The sequence below is a fragment of the Rattus norvegicus genome, chromosome 13 (genome assembly GCF_021556685.1).
Source record: "Rattus norvegicus strain SHRSP/BbbUtx chromosome 13, alternate assembly SHRSP_T2T, whole genome shotgun sequence".
Classification (NCBI taxonomy): Eukaryota; Metazoa; Chordata; class Mammalia; order Rodentia; family Muridae; genus Rattus; species Rattus norvegicus.
In genome coordinates, this window is record NC_141546.1 from 93,892,661 (window position 1) to 93,911,787 (window position 19,127).

General features: G+C 43.1%; 1 protein-coding gene across 10 annotated transcripts in view; it reads left to right on the forward strand.

Moving 5' to 3' along the window:
- The window catches only part of Cnst (consortin, connexin sorting protein), a 76,808-nt gene that overhangs the window by 2,204 nt on the left and 55,477 nt on the right, over positions 1-19,127 (forward strand). The window lies entirely within an intron of this gene.

Consider the following 19,127-nt stretch of genomic DNA (forward strand, 5'->3'; position numbering starts at 1 on the left):
ACTGTCACCATCCACTGTTTTTCTGAGACATGTTTTGTTCCTGAACCTGGAGCTCACAGATCCTGCTGGGCTGGCTGGCCATCAGTCTCCAGGGATTCGCCTGCCTCTATCCCCTACACACTGGGGTTATGGATGTATATCTTTGGGGATCAGGACTCAGGTTTCCCATGTTTTTGCCACAGATGCCTTCCTACCTGAGCCCTCACCCTCCGTTAACTCGGCATCACTGGGATTGCAGTGGGGTTGCAGGCCTTTGCCATGAGTCCGGTTGCTGCCCTCTGCATGGTGTTAATGGTGTACTTGTCTGCATTTGCAGGTACTTGAGTAATAAAGAAGGCACCCCATCCCTAGAGCCCAGATGCTAAGAAATGAAATAAATGTCCATTTCACTTTTAAAGTGAATCTCATCATTAGCATCAGACCTACATTTTTAGAAAAGCTTAATTAAAGTATTTTTTTTTAATCACAATTGCTTAGCCGTTGGGGCTTCTGTATCTTGTGCAATTTTTGTGCCTTTGAAGTAATTTTTCTCTCTAATAGTGCCTGCTGGTTTCTTTATGGTTGGTTTTAAATTATTTTTCTTATTAAGTTATTATAATCAAATTGCTTGAGAAAGGAAACTACTGGTTTTTTTTTTTTTTTTTTTTTTTTTGGTAGTTCAGTTGAGAACTGAAATTGGGAAATACTAAATGACAGTTCTGGTTTGCATCAGAGGCAAAGACATCCAAAGACATGGAAGATGATTCTAAGACTTTACTAGCAGTCCCGCTTATCAGGGGGAAATGGTCCTAGTGGCTTTACTCCTCTGGGTATCATAGTTACTGCCATATTCTTCAAGATTTCCTGCTAAATCTGCAGCTCTGACGTGGTTAACACTCATAGCACATCTCGATTAGGACTGACCCTGTTACAGTTGTCCAAGAGTCACCTGTAGCCAGTGCCTCCTTCAGTGGCTTGCAGGTAGCTATAACATTATTGTTTGATGCTTAAAATGTCTTTCTACCCCAAGAGTCAGATTCTCTTGGGATACAAGAAAAAAAAATTGTTTGTTTCTTTCTCCTTTTTCTAAGTGTTTCCATTCTCAAACTAAGAATATTCTATGCAGGAAGAGGGTTCTAAGAAGTCTCTTCCTAGACCAGAGAGAGAGATGGCTCAGAGATTAAGAGGACTGACTGCTCTTCCAGAGGTCCTGAGTTCAAATCCCAGCAACCACAACCACATGGTGGCTCACAACCCTCTGTAATGGGATTGGATGCCTTCTTCTGGTGTGTCTGTAAACAGCTACAGTGTACTCACTCACATACATTAAATAAATAAATTTTTTAAAAATCATTTTTTTAAAAAAAGAAGTCTCTTCCTGTTCAGTACTTACATCAAACTTCGCTCCTTTAATGAGCACTGATGTTCAGTGCTTGTTTAGTGAGTATCATAAGATGAATAGAGGGCTCAGTCATTTCCTGGGGTGTCATCGTGACACCTGTGTGTCAACACTGTATCGGGGCTGTAAGAGTCTTTGTCTACTAAGCCTGTTGGCATTGAGTAGGGAGCACTTGGGAAGGCCCTGTGAAATGCTTGAACTTTGTTGTGAAACAGGTTGGGCACCTGTGTTGCTGGGTTGAAACTGGCTATTTGCTGAACCAGTTCACTTTTAGCTAGTGGTTTTGGAGATGTGGTCCTCTGTAGCTTGGTGTTTCCTATCAAGGACAATGTAAATTTTTAGGCAAAATATAGAATGAGAGAGGATATGCTATTTTGGCTTTGAAATCGTGGGAACCGAGTTTATGTTTGTTAAAAGGAAGTGTGGTAGCTTTATATAAAGTCGCTGGCACATCATCTAGGTACCTGCCAGGAGCTGCTTTGCAGCAGGTGTGGTAAGTCAAATGAAACCGTCACGGTTAAGCTGAAGTAACATGGAATCCAGCTGACCCATGTGGGGATCAGCCTGACCCAGCATTGGTTCTGTCTTGACTCTTGTGTTCTAATAAATTTCCCAATTAATACTTCTTATAATTTAATACAAAAACATGTCTGCTTCCTTGATCAGCAAACAGACTTTCTATCTGGTATAGAACAGCACACTGTAAGGCTGCCTGTTTACAGGAGCAAATGCGGAATTGAAGAAGGTGAAGGGACTAATTTTTGTGAAAGAGATGTTTACATTCTGGTAGTGTTTTCATTTGCATTTAAAACTAGACAGTTGTCTATCGGCAGCTTTTGGATTGATAAAAAGAATTTAATTCAGGACCCTGGAGAGAAAATTGAAGACACAGGCAGAAAGATACAAAGTACGGAATTTGCAGGAAGACCAGCAAACTGAGCGGCTAGACTGAGCTAATGCCCAGTATGGAGCAGCAGTTAGAACAGTGCAAGCTTTCGGCTAAATGATACATTGTAGCCCTGTCTGGGTGGCTCCAGAGTAACTGATACTGTGATCGTCTTGTCCATTTGTTTCATCTTAACCACTTTAATACCCATGTATCTTATATAATACACATGTATCTTACACAGTCCTGCTCTGTAGCTTAGACAATGTAATAAAACTTGTATTTTTCGAAAGCGGCACTCAAGATGTGGAGGCAGGAGGATAGTGAGTTGACCTGCTGAGCACCTTAGGTAACATAAGGTGACCCTGTTTCTAAAACCTAACCAAAAAAACTAAAAGAAGAAAAAAAATTTTAAAAACATGTTTTTTTTCTTGACGAAAACCAAGCTGGATGAAGTAGCATGGACCTGTGGTTCCAGCTAGGTCAGAGGCTGAGAAAGGGAGCTCACTTGAGCCCTGGAGCCTGTGGTCAGCCTGGACAGCACAGCTAGAAGAAAATTAAAACACACTGTTTCCTGCAAATCGGCCCTAGTAAGTTTATTTTAGTTATTTGAGGAAGAAAACTGCTAACCTGGCAATTTTTCTGTTTCTTTAAAAAGCTCCATTAATGTTTGAACCACTTCCAGAAAGAGATTTCTGACTGAGAAGGTCTGGTGTCTTGTTTGTTGGTTGGTTGTTTTGATTTTCAAAACTGGGTTGCACTGGGTAGCCCTGGCTATCCTAGAACCCACTTTGTAGACCAGGCTAGCTCGAACTCAGTGATTCACCTGCCTCTGCCTCCCAAGCTCTAAGATTAAAGGTTCATGACACCACACCCCGCTGGTCTGGTGTCTTTAAATTGTTATGCTGCTTTCCCTTCAATTTTGAGCCTTCTTGGTTTACATTAATGCATTAATACATTACATTAATACAGACTTTTCTTGTGATTATCCCCATGGGATGACCTACTTTTATTTTCTAAGCAATTGGAGTAATTTATATTGAATTTTTTTTAAAACATGGTATATTTTAAAATTCTGACATTTGATGATAGTTGGAGATTTCTAAAGTGTTTTAGGCATGATTTTGAAATTGCCATATTTGGAGATAGAAACCTTGTGTCATGTTACCACTGTGCTACTGCACCATGCTATCTTAGGACTTCCTGTTTTCTGTCATTGCTGGCCATTTGGAATGCAAAGATAGTGTGTACCTATCAAAATGCTGACGAGTCCCCACTTTCCCTGTCACACTGTCTAGTAAGAATTCTGAAACAGTAGCAAATTAGTAACCTTTATTGACACTTGGGCATTGACATTTTGACGGTTTCTATGCGCGTAAGAATTAATACCACAGTGAATAAGGCGGTGCACCTTTCATTCTAGCCTTTAAGAGAGGCAGAGACAGTGGATCTCTGTGAGCCCATGGCTATTCTTGCACTACATAGGAGATAAGACCTTGTCTCAAAAAAAGTAAATAGAAAAATAATTAATTTTATCTCAAAATATACCTTATCTTTTAAGTATATCTTTTCCCCTGGGAAACTACTGCCTAGTAGATCAGTGTTTCCTTTTTCTGTATTGGCTGTGTTTTGAGAACTCGGTGTCAGTAGGTGGAGGTGATCTAATTTGAATCAAAGCACAGTAACCTCTTAAGGTGCTTTTGTAGCCTTTTGAAGGTACTGGTTCCCTTAAAATATGTGCACTTTGTGATGCAACCGGATGCTGTTTTCCTGGGTATGGAGAGTGTTGCTTCGAGGCGCTTTAGGGCTTGCTGTTCTTTGTGTTATGTGCACGTCCAGTCGTTCCTTGTTCACAGTCTCTGTCTTTCACAGGTACAGTCTGACCACTGTAGACTTAATAGAATGACTGGGTGAACTGAAGTCATTGCTAAAGATTTCTCAAGGAGAATTTAGTCTGTAAAAAGATTTTAGAGGGTTTTTTTTTTCCACTCACAGAATATGGAAAGGATTTATTTAATCCCGGTATAATGTATGTAAGTTTTAAGGACTCAAGAAAGTAGCTCACATCATTTCTGCCCACATACTCAGCAGAGGAAATGACCAGGCTTGTGATCCCAGGACTAGAGAGGATGGAGCAAGAAGAAGGCCACAAATTGGTGGCATCCTTCCTCGGATACTTAGTGACTTTTATTGTTTTGAGTACTGAGAACTAAAAAAACAAAACAAACAAACAAAGCTTTTAAAATTACATTTGTGTGTGTGTGTGTGTGTGTGTGTGTCTGTGTGTGTGTGTGTCTGTGTCTGTCTGTCTGTCTGCCTGCCTGCCTGCCTGCCTGTCTGTGTCCCAGGGGACACATGCAACACAGGCACACAGGGAGGTCGAAGGAGAACCTGTGAGGGTTGGTTTTTGCTTCCACCATGTAGGGCAGGAACTTGAACTCAGGTTGTCAGGAAGACAGTTGAACAGTAGTTTGGATATTTGATTCTTATAAGCCCCAGCCATGCCGTGGAGAGCTTTATGCAAGCTTCACCCTCCCTGACAACCTGAAAAGGTAGGCGGAACTAGGTAGAGAGCCAAGTTCTGCTTCAGGGGCCCTTATCCGGGCTGAAGGAACAACCATGCTAGGAATGTCCGCAGATGAACTAAGGGCACGCGCACACCTGGGATGCTCCACTTAAAGCTCGGTCGGTGCTTGGAGAAGCCGTTGCGGAGGAGCTCACACTGGGCCCTTGCCTCAGGAGTGTCTGAAAGAGATTTCGAAAGAGCCTCACGCCCACTGTAGCGTGTTTCCTCTTCTGACTTGTGCCTATTCTGCCTGCCAAGGAGAAGTGAAAGGTTGGAACACTCTGGCTGTGGTGAGCCTTAAAAATCCTATTTACAGTGCTCCTCTCTTCAATTATAAAAAGCAATTTCCCAAAGAGGAAAAAAGGTAATTTTAAAATCCTAATTATTGGAAAAAAAAAACTTTTTTGTTCTCCTCTCTAAGAAACTTAGAAGCTTATTTGACAGTCAGGGTCCATGATGTCTGTATTGACAAGTGTGATGGCCAGGAAGCCGGACACCTCCAGGGGACATGAGGACATTTCTACCCCACCTATGCCAACCACACATCGTTTTGAGGGGAAAATGAAAAGGCATAATCTACCAGCAGTCCCTGCAGAAAAGCACTGGAAAGTGTTCTCCAGTAGCATTTGTATTATCGGTTTCCCTTTCTGTAGAGGCTCACGGTGTAGCCCTGGTTGGTCAAGAGCCAGCAGTGCAGACAGACGCCCGTCTGTGGATGGCATGTCTCTTGCCTCCTGAGTGCTAGATCACAGGGGGTGCTGCCATGCCTGGCTACTTTATATTTTTGATACCTTCACAAATTGTTCTCTATACCTCTCTCTAGAATCTTGAGGGTATTCTGTTTGTTTTAAACATCAGTTTTTGTCCTCTGTGTGCTTTAGAGCAAAGAGTTGAAGAGTGGTTCCTGTGGATGAGTTTTCAGAGTCCAAAGTTAGTCTTGATTTAGGATTAGGTAAAGAAGCTCGTGCTTTATACTGGAGAGTGTCTCAGTGCAGAATGAGCTGGGAATAGCCTTGCTTACAAGCATACTCTGTAATGAAGTAGGGGAGGTGCAAACTGCATTCAGGCAGGAAGATCACCTTAGAATAGCAGACGCAGAGCCATTCCTCGGAGGTGAGGCTTCCATGGGACGTGCGGTAATCGCTGTTGTGGTCCAGTTGAGGCTCTGAGCAGGCATAGGTGGGTCTGGAGGTGAAGGGTCAATGTAGAGAGGTATGTGGTTGTGGGCGCTCGCTTACTAGAAGGATCACCAATGGTGAAGCTGAGCTGAAGCCGGGTGGATACGGTGCTGATTGGCTGTCATTTTCTGTCGTAGCCGGTTGTGAGAGATCTGGAGATACTGGTAGTGGGGTGTTGCAGATTCATTTGAGAGTGCCGAAGAGAATGTTTTGATGCTCCGTAAAAACCTAAGATGGGATGACCTGAAACTAAGCTGGGCAGCAGGCAGTAACGTGTCATTATGGATTTTTGAGACATGAAGAATTATTAGTTCCACAAATATGTGCAGCCACTGTTTTTATTATGTGAGACAGAGAGGCAGTGTTTCCTGAAGATTAATCTAGTTGTGGAATGCGGGAGAGACTTGAGAAGGATATGTGAGGCACTGAGAGGCTTTAATGACGACACTGCCTCTGCTCCTTATTTGGAAGAGAAGGAGATAAGCTGACATGGGCTCCACTTAGGTTGGATGGTACAGTTCAATTGGTTTTGCCATCTGAGATTAAATTAGACTTTACCCTAGTTGAATTAAAGAAAGGAATTTTAATTAACCCTAACCCATGCAAGGGAGCATACTATAGTGTATATATGAGAAAACCTGCCACTGTGCTGAATACCGTTAAAATGTGTAGGCTCATGAGTGATTCTAGATGTGGCATTACTGCCTGTAAAGTTGACACTTGATGGTGGAGTCTAGGTAATCTGAATGTTACTAAGTATGGTGGGATTGCGGGGCCACAGGGCACTTTGTGTAAGTCTCTGCCAAGATATCTGATGAAAAAATCAAATCCTTCATATATAGACATGGGCCAATAACAAGGCTTAGCAAGTAAAGAGGCTTGCCACCAAGCATGAAGACTTGAGTTCAATCCTGGGGACCAGCATGGAAGGAGAAAACCTACTCCCAAGGTTGTTCTCTGACCACCATATGTGGTACTTGTGCATGCACACTCTCTCTCTCTCTCTCTCTCTCTCTCTCTCTCTCTCTCATGCACACACAAATGCATGTGCACAGTTTATCATCTTTCTGTGCTGTGGTTCTGTAGCATCCAGCCCTCCTTCTCTGGCTATCTGTTCCTTCATTCCTAATGCGATCCAGTGTCTTCTTTAAAGATACAGGAGACAGGCGTCCTGAAGTAGCAGAGTAGTACAGCATAGTCTCAGTTGACAGGAACAAGGCAGGAGAAAGGTAGGTATAATCTTTTTTTTAAAAAATCCATATTTATTTGCAGAACTGAGGACCGATCCTCCAGCCTTGCACATGCTAGGCGAGTGTTCTATGCCTGAACTTCTCTTTCCAGCCAACATTATTACCAAATTTACCAGTCAGATGTCATTCTACCTCCCCAGAGTAGGCTAAGTAAAGAGCTGTCAGGAACAAGGACAGTATCTGCCCTGACACCACGTTAAGACTTTAGAAGCATATGTCCACATCCGGTGCTTTTGGGTGGGGGCTGCAGGGGAACCAGGGATCTCATACACTGATGAACTATGTCTACAACCCTGGCCAGTGCTGCTGCTCATTATGGACTTGAACTCAGGACAATCCTCCTGCCTTGGCCTCCCCGGGATTACAGGCATGTGCTTACCCCCACACCTGGTTATCTACTGTCTTTGAAGCAGTGTTTCACTCTGTAGCCCAGGCTGGCTTGGAACTTCTATGTAACCCAAGTTGGCTCAAAACTGACAGCAGTCCTGAAAAAAAAAAAAAAAGTGGAAGCCACAGATTTCATCCTTAGGAATACTGAGTCCCAAATCTTCTGAATTGCTGGTGGGAAATGTAGCATGTTGGTTGACTGCTCCTTAATCAGTTAAACAAAAGTATCATTCAGCTCAGTGCATTGTATCCAACCTTGTAGCTTTCCTTTGACCTAGGGAAACAAATCACCTCCCGGCGTACCCACCTGGAATGCTGACAGTTACAGGCTAGAGGCCGGAGGAGCAGAAGTCTGAGGCCATCCTTGGTTATATAGCAGATTCAAGGCCAGAGTGGGAAATATGAGACCCTGCCTTAAATCAGACGAACAAAAACCTGAAAGGGGTTCAAATGAAAACTTGTACACAAATATCTGTAACAACATTACTCATAATACTCTAAGAACTGCCAGGATGTTTATCAGTTCATGGATGAATACATAAAATGTGGTTCTGTTCTTACAGTGAAATATTGGCAATCAAAGGAAATGATATGTTTACATTTGATTGCTTTATTTGTCAGTTTGTTATGGTGTAAGAGTTGTGCTATGAGTCATCTGCACAAATAAAGCGTGACACATCGTAGACATTCCGTGGCAGCACCATGATAGGGAAAAATAGTCACAAAGACTAGGAATTGCATGATCCCATCCATCCATCCATCCATCCATCCATCCATCCATCCATCCATTTATCCATCCATCCATCCATTTATCCATCCATCCATCCATCCATCCATCCATTTATCCACCCATTTATCCATCCATCCATCCATCCATCCATTTATCCATCCATCCATCCATCCATCCATCCATCCATCCATCCATTTATCCATCCATCCATCTTTTTGTTTTTGTTATATGTAAGTATGCTGTAGCTGTCTTCAGACACCAGAAGACGGCATCAGACATCATCATAGATGGTTGAGAGCCACCATGTGGTTGCTGGGATTTGAACTCAGGACCTCTGGAAGAGCAGTCAGTGCTCTTAGCCGCTGAGCCATCTCTCCAGCCCGATCTTTTTGTTTTTGAATCAGGGTCTCTCTATATAGTCCTGGAGTTCCCTATATAAACCAGGCTGGTCTTGGCCTCTGCCTTCCGAGTGCTGTGATTAAAAATGTGTGCCAACACACCTGCTATGATTTATATAGAATATCTAGAATAGGTAAATCTACGGGGACAGGCAGGTTAGTGGAGTTTTTGGTTTGTTTTGGTTTGGTTTTGGCAGGATCTCACATTACAGCCCTAGGTTGGCCTGGAACTCACTGCAGCTCCGGCTGCCATTGAGCCTGTGCCAGGCCTTCTGCCTCACAGTGGAGGTTGGTGGTTTGAGTGGTTGAGGAAGGCTGTGGGGGACACTGGGGAATAGGGAGGGGTCACTAGCTGGACGTGAATGAAGTGAGGGGTTTAAGGGAGATGAAAATGTTCTAGAACGGATTGTTATTGTTCTACTATTTAAGGTGGCTGAGTTGTATGATTAGAATTGTATCTAAGTGACACTGTCACTGAGACATTTAAATGAAAAATTAATATAGAGAACTGTAAAAACCTAGGAAAATACAAAAAGAAATATATGAGATTTTTTTTAAAAAATCGTCTAATTTTATTTCAATGAAAGCTGAAAGAAAATAACCCAAGTTTGTTCAAATTCAAGATCCACAAAAGCACATTGTGATGCAGTATTTCAGCGCTAAAGTCCGCACATCTGTTTAAAAACATGAATCAAAACTAACAAATCATGACTGTGCTGCCACACCACAGCTTCTTTTAGGGAAGAAGAGTTGTGCCCCTCGCCATGTTCAGTTCACGGGGCCGAAAGGGAGCTGGCCGCACCCTCATCCACTCAGGTTGTGAACAGTGTTGAATTTCCTCAAACTGCCCCAAGTTGACTTAATATCAGTGATACGGTTCTCATCGCCTTCTATGTCAGTTTGTTACAACTCAATAGTTGTATTAAGAGTCATGTGCACACACAGCCATTAGTTACATCTTTTCAGTGAAATTATAAGTAAAATATTTCAGTACTTAAAGGAGCATGGCATACATTTGTAGTAGAGCTATACAAGAGAGAAGAATCTTCACTATCGAATCCTGAGATTTTACTGCTGAAGAAATCAAAGTCCACAGGGAACACATATCTTAGCTAAGTATTTCAAACCAATTATCAATCGAGTGCGAATCAGAGTACAGTTCTCGGTATTTGGAGTCCAGCATTCTTTTCTTACCTGGCTTAGTGTTTAGCCTGTAAGAGTGCTTTGAGTGCACAGGCAGGAGAATGGAGTTCAGAGCCAGCCTGGGCAACACTTGCTGCGCTCTTCTCCTGCTTTCCCAAGCCCTGCTTAGTGGCAGCCCTTACTGAAAGCCTGTCTTTTGCTACTGGTTTGTACTGGTATGCTTGTGTCTTGGAAAACAGTGTCCCAGGATTCCAAGCTACCTGTCTCGTTTCTTTTATCCTTTACCCTACTAACCTTCCACCCCCACTTTTCTCTACAGTAAAGTAAGCCTGGTGGTGCATGTAGTAGGCACTCCAGGAGTGTTGGATAAAGGACAGTGATTTTCCTTTAGCAGCAATCCGTGGAAACTTGGCCTTTAAAATTCATGGGAGCGTCAACATGGAAACATTTGGTAGCCTTGTTCCAACATGCTTTATTTTTAAGTTTCGCTGATTGAATTGGGGTTTTATGTTTTTAGGATCTATTATGTCCCCCCCACCCCCATTTTTTATTTTGATGGAACACTGCCAAGTTATGTAGCTTTTAGGAAGACTTTTAAGGTAGAGATTTTCAATCATGATAAGGAAAAGAACATGCCCAGAGGAAATCATTCAGGGGAAAATAAAAAACTTCTATGGCTAGAGATCTTCAGAATGTATTCTTTCTGTTTTCCTGGGGTGGGTGTGTGTGTGTGTGTGTGTGTGTGTGTGTGTGTGTGTGTACTACTAAGGCTAAAACCTAGGACTTTGCACATGCTAAGTTAAGGCATCTACCATTGAGCTATTTGCTCCCAGGGTTTTTCTTCCTCTTCTTAAACAGGGCCTTGCTATGTGTGTAACCCACCCATACTTTGAACTCCTGATCCTCCTGCGTGCTGGAATTGCAGGCATCCACCACCACACCCAACTCTTTAGAATTGATCTTGGTTTCCTTTCTCCTTCCTCTTGGCCTCCCTCCCTCTGTCTCCCTTCTCTTTCTCCCTCAATTTCTATTTCTTTGGAATTTTGTTTGTTTTGAGACTAGGATTTACTCTTGGAGCTCTCCAGATAGCCCAGACTGACCTTGAACTCAGGATCCTCCTCCTGCCTTTGCCTCCCACGCGCTGAGATTATAGGCTGCATTGTCATACGAAGCTTGGATCTGGTTTTGAGATAAATCTAGATTAAAAATTCTTCAGAAGTCAATAATAATGATACTATTGTCTTCCCAGTCCACAGTTTCATGCCTTATGTTCACACTGCCCAAGTATGTCTCCATTTTTACTCTGTGTCACAAGGTGTCACTCCCACTATTTAGCTATAAGATGTCAGGAGTGTCCTATTAGTAATACTTATCTTACTAATTTTACTTCATTCACTAAGCATGACCACACTTGTGTGGTACCAGTCCTACACCTTGTTTCGCAGGCTCCCAGCTCACTTTCATCACAGACCTGGAATTTCCTAGGATAATGCGCTCTTCTATGTAGGAAAAAGAGTCAGGAAAGGCCCAGGTTAAAGTCTCAAGCAAAACTGGAAGAAAAGAAACAGAATGGAAAGCTCAGGTTAAAGTTGACCCCGGCCGGGTTCCATCTTCCCGTCTACTTTAGCCTATGACATAAAGCACCTACTGTGTTTCCTTTGCATCTGAAGTGCATTCTTTCAGTGTGCATAGCACAGACATTTGTAATTACAAACTCAGAATTTTCTCACCTTGTGATGTCAGAGAGCAGAATGAGTCAGATAACTTAATTCACTTTAAAAACAACTAATGCGTATGTGCTTCTGGGAGTTTGCTGCCCTGCTCCAATCATATTTAATCTCTCAAGGACAGAAGTAACCTGTTCTCAAGTTTTCCTTGTCTCTCTGTTTCCCACCAGCTAGTATTTGTGGGTTTGTTAAGTAAGTTTAAAATACCATGTTATGTAATGTGTTTGTTTTTACATCTGTGTCCTTAGGTGAGAGGCAGTGAAAGTGAAATTTTAGTGTTATAGTTCAGTTGGACATGCAGATATTTATAACTTTTATATGCTCTGGGCTGGGCTGGGCTGTGAGGATTGCAAAAGACATTTTCTGTTGCCATAAAAGTGTCAGTTCCAGTTGGGCAGTAATAGCTGTGCATGCGTGAAATAACTTGAAGGAAACCCTACAGCAAGGAAGAAGCGAGGAATAAATATATTGTATCTTTAAAATGCCCAGCATCTTGCTATCAGTAGAAAGTCAACGATTTCACAAATGACCAATCAAATATTTTAATACTACAATACAGTATAAAACATAACTGAGACTGCCATCTAATGTTTCTGCTTGTTAAAAAAAAAAAAATCTACTGAGAAGCCTGGGAAGATGGCTCTGTGGTAAAGAACTTGCCGTACAAGTGCGTGGCAAGAACCCAGGCATGGAGTGCACACCTGTGATCCTAGAATTTCTGCAGTGAAATGGGAGGGAAACAGAAGAAATCCTGAAAGCTCATGGCTTTCATGGTGGCTACCCTGGCAGATGCAGTGAGGAACAAGAGACCCTGTCTCAAGGGAGAGGGTAATGGCTGATACCCCAGGCTGTCTTCTAGCCTCCCGTCCACACACCATGGTATACATGCATCTGTGCACTTACATAAACACTCACCCTCTCTTTCCCCGCACCCCTATATTGTAAAGTAATTGATTGGTCTCAGGGTTTCTCACTGTAAGAGAAAGTGTGTTGTTCTGCAGCCATTCCCTGATTTTGTGATGGTAGAGGACAAGAACTTTGAAGGAAGGAATGGCAGTTTACAGAGATTAACGCTCACTTCTGGGTCCAATCCCAATTCCAAGGCTTACAACATACGCCTGAGCAGATTATATATCTTTATGTCTGTTTCCCTATCCATAAGATAGGAAAGATGATAGGGTTTCAATGCAAATGGAATAAAACACGCACAAAATGCTAGCATATTCCCAACCCTCATTAAATGTTCAACAAATGTTACGTGTTTCAACGTCTATTTTTGAGAACAGAATGGGGGTATTCAACCAGTGGGCTTGAATTTTAACCGGCCTGTGGGAACTAGGAACGACCCCTTGTATCTGAACAACGAACCCAAAGAGAGCATTGGAACGGAATATGTCACATAGTACAAGTCTCTTGAATGTGGCTGCTCTTGAAAGTGGTGGGATGAGTTGCAGTGTAGGGTCGTGGCCAGTAGAAGGGACAGCGAACTTTTCTTGCTGTGCACTCACTTGAAGAGGTCCTATAGCATTTATAAACATGGCTCCTTGCTAAGCTACCAAAGTAGCCCCAGCTAGTAAGTAAGGTGGGATGCCTCATAAGAGCAAGCACTGTGAGGAGTGATCCTTGATAGGATAGCCACAGACACAGCCACAAGCAAGAGGCGCAGAGCGTTCACTCAGCAAGAGCTGGCAGAAGCAACTTAGAAGTGAGCATATGGTGTGGGGGCGGGGCAGGCAGCATATTCAGGGCAGCGGGGAGATGGCTCAGTGATTAAGAGAGCCCTTCATGCCCTTCTAGAGGACTCGGGTTCAATTCCCAACTCCCACATGGCAGTTCACAACTGTCTGCAACTCCGGTTCCAGGGCATTCAATGTCCTCTTATGGCTTCCTTTGGTTCGAGGACTACACATGATGTACAGAAACACACGAAAGCAAACTATCTATACATATAACTTAAAAAAAGATGTTAGCACAAACTTTAGAGTTTTAGAGAAATTACAAAAGACATGATAAACAATGGGGATGTTAGGGTAAGAGAATATCACCCACATCTAACAGGAGACGAGAAGGAGAACAGTGAGAGTCAGGGGCAGTCCCAGGCATATGTTTGATTTAGGATTGATAAAACGTAAGCACTAAGACCTGAAAGCACATGGAGCCCTAAGCTGAGTAGACACAACTAAATTTCTACTTGGAGTGCACAGCAAGAAGTGCCTTTGGTCAGGCAGTGGGCCTTTCGGGGAAAAGCAGGATTCATGAGTTAGCCTGACAGCCATGACTGCTTACGAGGGTCGTATTTAATGTTTTGTCTTTAGAGGCTACCTTCTCCCAAGTGTTACCTGATTCCATTCTTACAACAAAGAAACTGAGACTCAGAGATCTGAGCTAATGTGACTAAGATTTCACAGCTGGCAAGCAAGGGCGTCTGTCTGGGACCCAAGGGAATGCCTCCAAGAACGGAGCTTTGCCTCACACTGACCCATCCTCTCTCTGGTCCTGGTTTCTTGTTTTCAAATGTCACTTCTGATATCTGTGAATTATGGTATGAATCTGTTTGTCTTCTCTCCCCCTGTATTTTGAGAGAGTCTCACTATGTAGCCAGCTAGCCCTGACTGGCCTACAGCTTTCTCTGTAGTAGACTAGGTGGCTAGCCGCCTGCCTCTGCCTCCCAAGTGCACCACCAAGTCTGACTCCATACTTACACTCTTTTTTTAATTTTTATATTTATTTATTCATTTGCTTGTTTGAGGCATGGTTTCTCTATGTAGCCTGGAACTCACTATGTAGACCAGGCTGACCTCGATCGAACCCAGAGCTCTGCCTACCTCTGCCTCCTAAATGCTGGGTAAAGAAGTGCACACCACACCCAGCTAGGACTTAGCATTCTTGAGAATAGTTATAAACTGTACCAAACTTTTAAGTTTAGATGAGATATAACATTACTAGTTCTTGTTTTTATTGATGCTTTCCTTTAGTTTTTTAAAATAACCATTTGCCATTTTTGTGGCATATATGTAGATTTCATTTTTTTCAATAGGTATTTGCATATGTGTAAAGTCATAATCATAGGTTTCTGATATATGACTTTTTAATGATTATCATGTACTATGATGCTTATCAAAGACAACTGCCACAATATAAAAAACTTACACTTCAGTACAATACATCACAAGACTATCTGCCTAGTAAATAAGAAACCATGATAATAAATCACGAACATCTATTTCCAAATGTAAGTCATTCTCTGCGTAGATTTACCATTGGTAAAGCTAGTTAAGCCAAATATTTTCACTCACTGCTACTAACACAAAATTTCTATGTCAGAATTATTTGTTTTAATTTTATAACTTTTTGATTTTTGGAATTATAATATATCATGTACTTCTTCCCTTTCCTTCCCCCAACCCCTCTCATGTTCCCTCCTTATTATTTCTCAAATCCATGGCCTCTTTTTCTTTAGTTATTGTACTGTGTGTGCATGTGTGTCTGCTTGGTCCGTATATTGTTGCCTGTATGTATATGATCTCAGGGCTCACCACTTGATATGTCAGAAGCCTCTTCCCTGGGGAAGGCCATATCTCTTAGCATTGCCCGGTTGCCTGTAGCTCCTTGTCTAGTGAAGTCCTGTGAAGCCCCCCTTCTGTGTTAGCATGTCCATTGGTGTCACTCAGGTCTTGTTTAGGGAGCCATGTTGATGAGACCTCATGGATATAGCCTCTCTCGAATTACGAGAAGACACAATCTTGAAGCAAACTTGCATTTCTCTGGACCTTACCATTCCCTCAGCCCCCTTCTGTAATATTCCTAAGCCTTAGATGCAGACTATTTAGTAAATGTATCCATTGGATTGGGCACTATATAATCTTTTGTCTCTGCATTTGATTTGTTTTGTCTTTCTGAAATGGTCTCTGTTGCAAAGAGAGGCTTCTTCGATGAGGGGCGAAAGCTACATTTATCTCTGGGTATAAGGATAAATATTTTGAATGAAGTCAGGGATTACGTTGGTTTGGTAAAGTGGTGATTGTAGGTACTCCAAGATCTGAGATCTCACTGGCCCCAGGTAGTTGGCTAGGCTCCCAGTACCAAGCATGGTTTCCTTATTGTTATGCAGGCCTTAACACTGACTAAATAGCTTAGTTACCAGCGAGGAATGCACACCACACTTGACCCTTAGGGCTAATCATGCCATGCTGGTTGTGTTGTGGTTCACAAGCATCACAGCTGGGTGGGGCTGTTGGTCGTTTCCCCAGCTTAGAAGCTTGCACAGGGCCTTCTGGTACTGTGAAAATTAGTCCTCAGGGAGGAGGCTTTCAGGCTACACCAGCCCAGGTCCTTGGCAGTAGATTTCATTCTTGACATATGTGTTGGTTACCTTTCTTGCCACCATGACAACATACCTGAAAGAAGTAACTGTATTTGTTTGCGTGTGTATGGTGCATACATGGGACAGTGGGTCCATCACTTCTTATTGCTGTGGTAAAGTACACTGACAAATAGTAATTAAGAGGACAGAGTGCTTATTTGGCTTATAATTCCAGGTTGCAGTCCATCACTGCAGGGAAGTCAAGGCAGGAACTGAAGCAGCCAGGCACGTCCACAGTCAAAAGCAGAGAGAATATGTGCATGCATGCCTGGTCCTACTCTATATGATCCAGGGCCCCACCCAGGAAACGGTGGCACCCACATTCAGAATGGGTCTTTCCACATCAATTAAGGCAGTCAAAACAGTCTTCCACAGACATGCCTACAGCTCACCTAATTAGACAGTCCTTCACTGAAACTGTCATCTATATCAAGGTGACAACTCAAAATAACCATTACAACTGCTGACCCAGCATCAGTGAGGTCCCAGGTTCCACTCCCAGCTATCCAAAAATAAAAAACCAATAAAATTAAAAACAGAAGGTTTGAGCTTGGTCCCAGCATCTAAAGTTCCAGCACCAGGGAATAAGACATCCTTTCCTGGTCTCCTCAGGTTTCTGCACACATGTGGCACATGTTCACACAGACACACATGTACACATCACACAAATGTGCATACAAATAACAATGTCAGTTAATCCATTCTCCTGGTCTTGGCTTGCTCACAGCATTCTCCCCCACAGTCCAGCGGCTAAGGCTGTGCGCTGCTGTTTGCTCCCCTGCTTAGTTTGCTGATCTGATTTGTCTCTTCTCTTGGCACTTCTCCTTAGGGTATTGGTCCAAGCACTGAGGGAGGAACGCCCACCTCAGTCGCAAGTGATGCAGTGTTCAGATATTCTCTCCTGTCTCTGCCCTGCTAGCACTCCCTGGTTCTGGCCGGGGCTGGGGATGGACGAGAAGGAAGGCTCCAACTCATATTCCTGGGCCATTTCAGAGAAGGCAGAGACAGGTACATCTTGCTGCTGCTGTTTCCTGCCAGATGGCAGGGTGAACAGATGGGGTTTCATCTGTTTCTTGGGGCAAGGGCACGAAGGTCCAGAAATGGATGTCACCACTGGGAGGCCGACTCCTCATGAATTTCAATCCCTACATGAAAAATTGATGACTCCCCTACAGTGTCCTGAGTGTGTGCTAGCTCCTGGGTCTTACTTCATTCTGACACATTATTACGTTCTGTTTGTGGTTTCTGCACGGAACCTTTCATGCTGTTGGCTTCTATACTTATCCGCCCCCTCCTCCGCATTAAAGCCCAAGCTTGTTTCAAATTCTTCTTGAATGTGCCACACCTGGCCTGCCTTTCTTTTTTCTTTTCTATTCTCTTCTCTCCTCTCCTCTCTCTTCCTCCTCCTCCTCCTCTTCCTCCCTCTCTCCCTCCCTCTCTCTCTCTCTCTCTCTCTCTCACTCTCTCTCTCTCTCTCTCTGTGTGTGTGTGTGTGTGTGACAAAATCAGATATTCTTGGGCCAGAGGGTAAAGGCATGTGTCACCAAGTCCTCATAGGGCTCCACATGGTGAAAGGGGAGAACTGAATTAATGCTCACAAGTTGTCCTCTGACCTCCACAAGTTGCTGACCTCCCCCAACACTAAATATAATAAAAAGTAAAATTTTAAAAGATTTTTAAATTAGAGTCTTAAAATAGTCACGTTACTGCTGTCTCATACAAGCAGCCTCCTCTGGCTCCTAGGGTGTTTGCCTGGTCTTAATCACAATGTTCTTTGTAGCAAAGAAGGAAGGTTGGGGCAGAGCCTGTAGTTACATCTTATAATTTATTTTCTATGGAAACATAAACCCATTCACACTTTGGGTGCAGTGTGAACTGTTCAGGGTCTGCATGTCTCTTCCCTCTAAGTAAATACATCTTCATCTGAGACAGTTAGAGTTGAGTATATTAGCATCTGGGAGCTTAGTCAAAGCACTCCGCTTCCTGGGTCAGAGTTCGGCTGCCATGTGCCAATGTGCCACATTACTTTGCTTTGTTTGTGACCTCGAAGTGCGTCTTTAAGGCTAGCCAGATAGGGACTTTTGGTTACAAAGAGCACTAGGTGTAACACCTGGATTGTGTTCACACTTTACAGCAGGCTTTCTCCCAGACTTGGGGCAGGACAAACATGTTCCGTTCCAAGATCAACATTGTGTCATTGATTTTCAAGATAAGGGAAGGCAGACAATGGATGCCAGAAGGAAATATGCACGTTAGCCTGCAGCAGACCCTTCAACTGGAAAGTGATACTTGTCTTAGACTGCTAGGTTTAGAGGACAGTGACCTTGCAAACGAAGTTAGGACAAAGTGCTGAAGTTAGGAGGACTCTCAGACCTGCAGGAAGGAGATAACAGCAGGGATCCTTAGAGCCGGTGTCAGTCACTTGGTGCTCTTCAGTAGGTTCTGTGTTGCCTGTGTTAAACTCCAGATTCGTAAGAATGAGATGAAATTTGGAACTGATATCAATAAGAAAGGAAGATGAGGACATGGGTGCTTCCTTCCAGGTATGGTTGAAAGGGTTCACTTTAGATAAGAAGAAGAATTTAGCCCGAGGCCAGACTGACCGCAGCTAGAAGACTAAACAGAGTTATGAGAGGATGTGGGGACATCAGAGAGCTAGACCAAGAGAGCACATGGGAATCAAGAGAGGGCCAGCCAGGAGCCAGGAGAAGAACCAAGAGTAGCCAAAATAGCTGAGTTATATGGAAATGAGAACCCTGGAGGAAGGGAAGGGCAGGGAAGGGAAGCCCAGCCCCTGAGAGGGAGAGGTTTAGGGTAGGGGGGACTTAAAAGTGCTGGGAGGAACCACAGGTACTGAGTGAGACTTGTCTGGAGTTTCTTATGACAAACAAAAAGTGGCATTTTAGAATGCAAGTGTCTCTGAACAGTGCACAGCCATAAAAGATTGACAGCAGCATTTGTGAGATTCTTAAAGCATGGGCATATACACAAAGACACGTGCGTGTCCACAAGTGCACATACATACATACATACATACATACATACATACACACGTACATACACACACATACATACACACACATACATACATACATACATACACACACAAATACACAAGTGT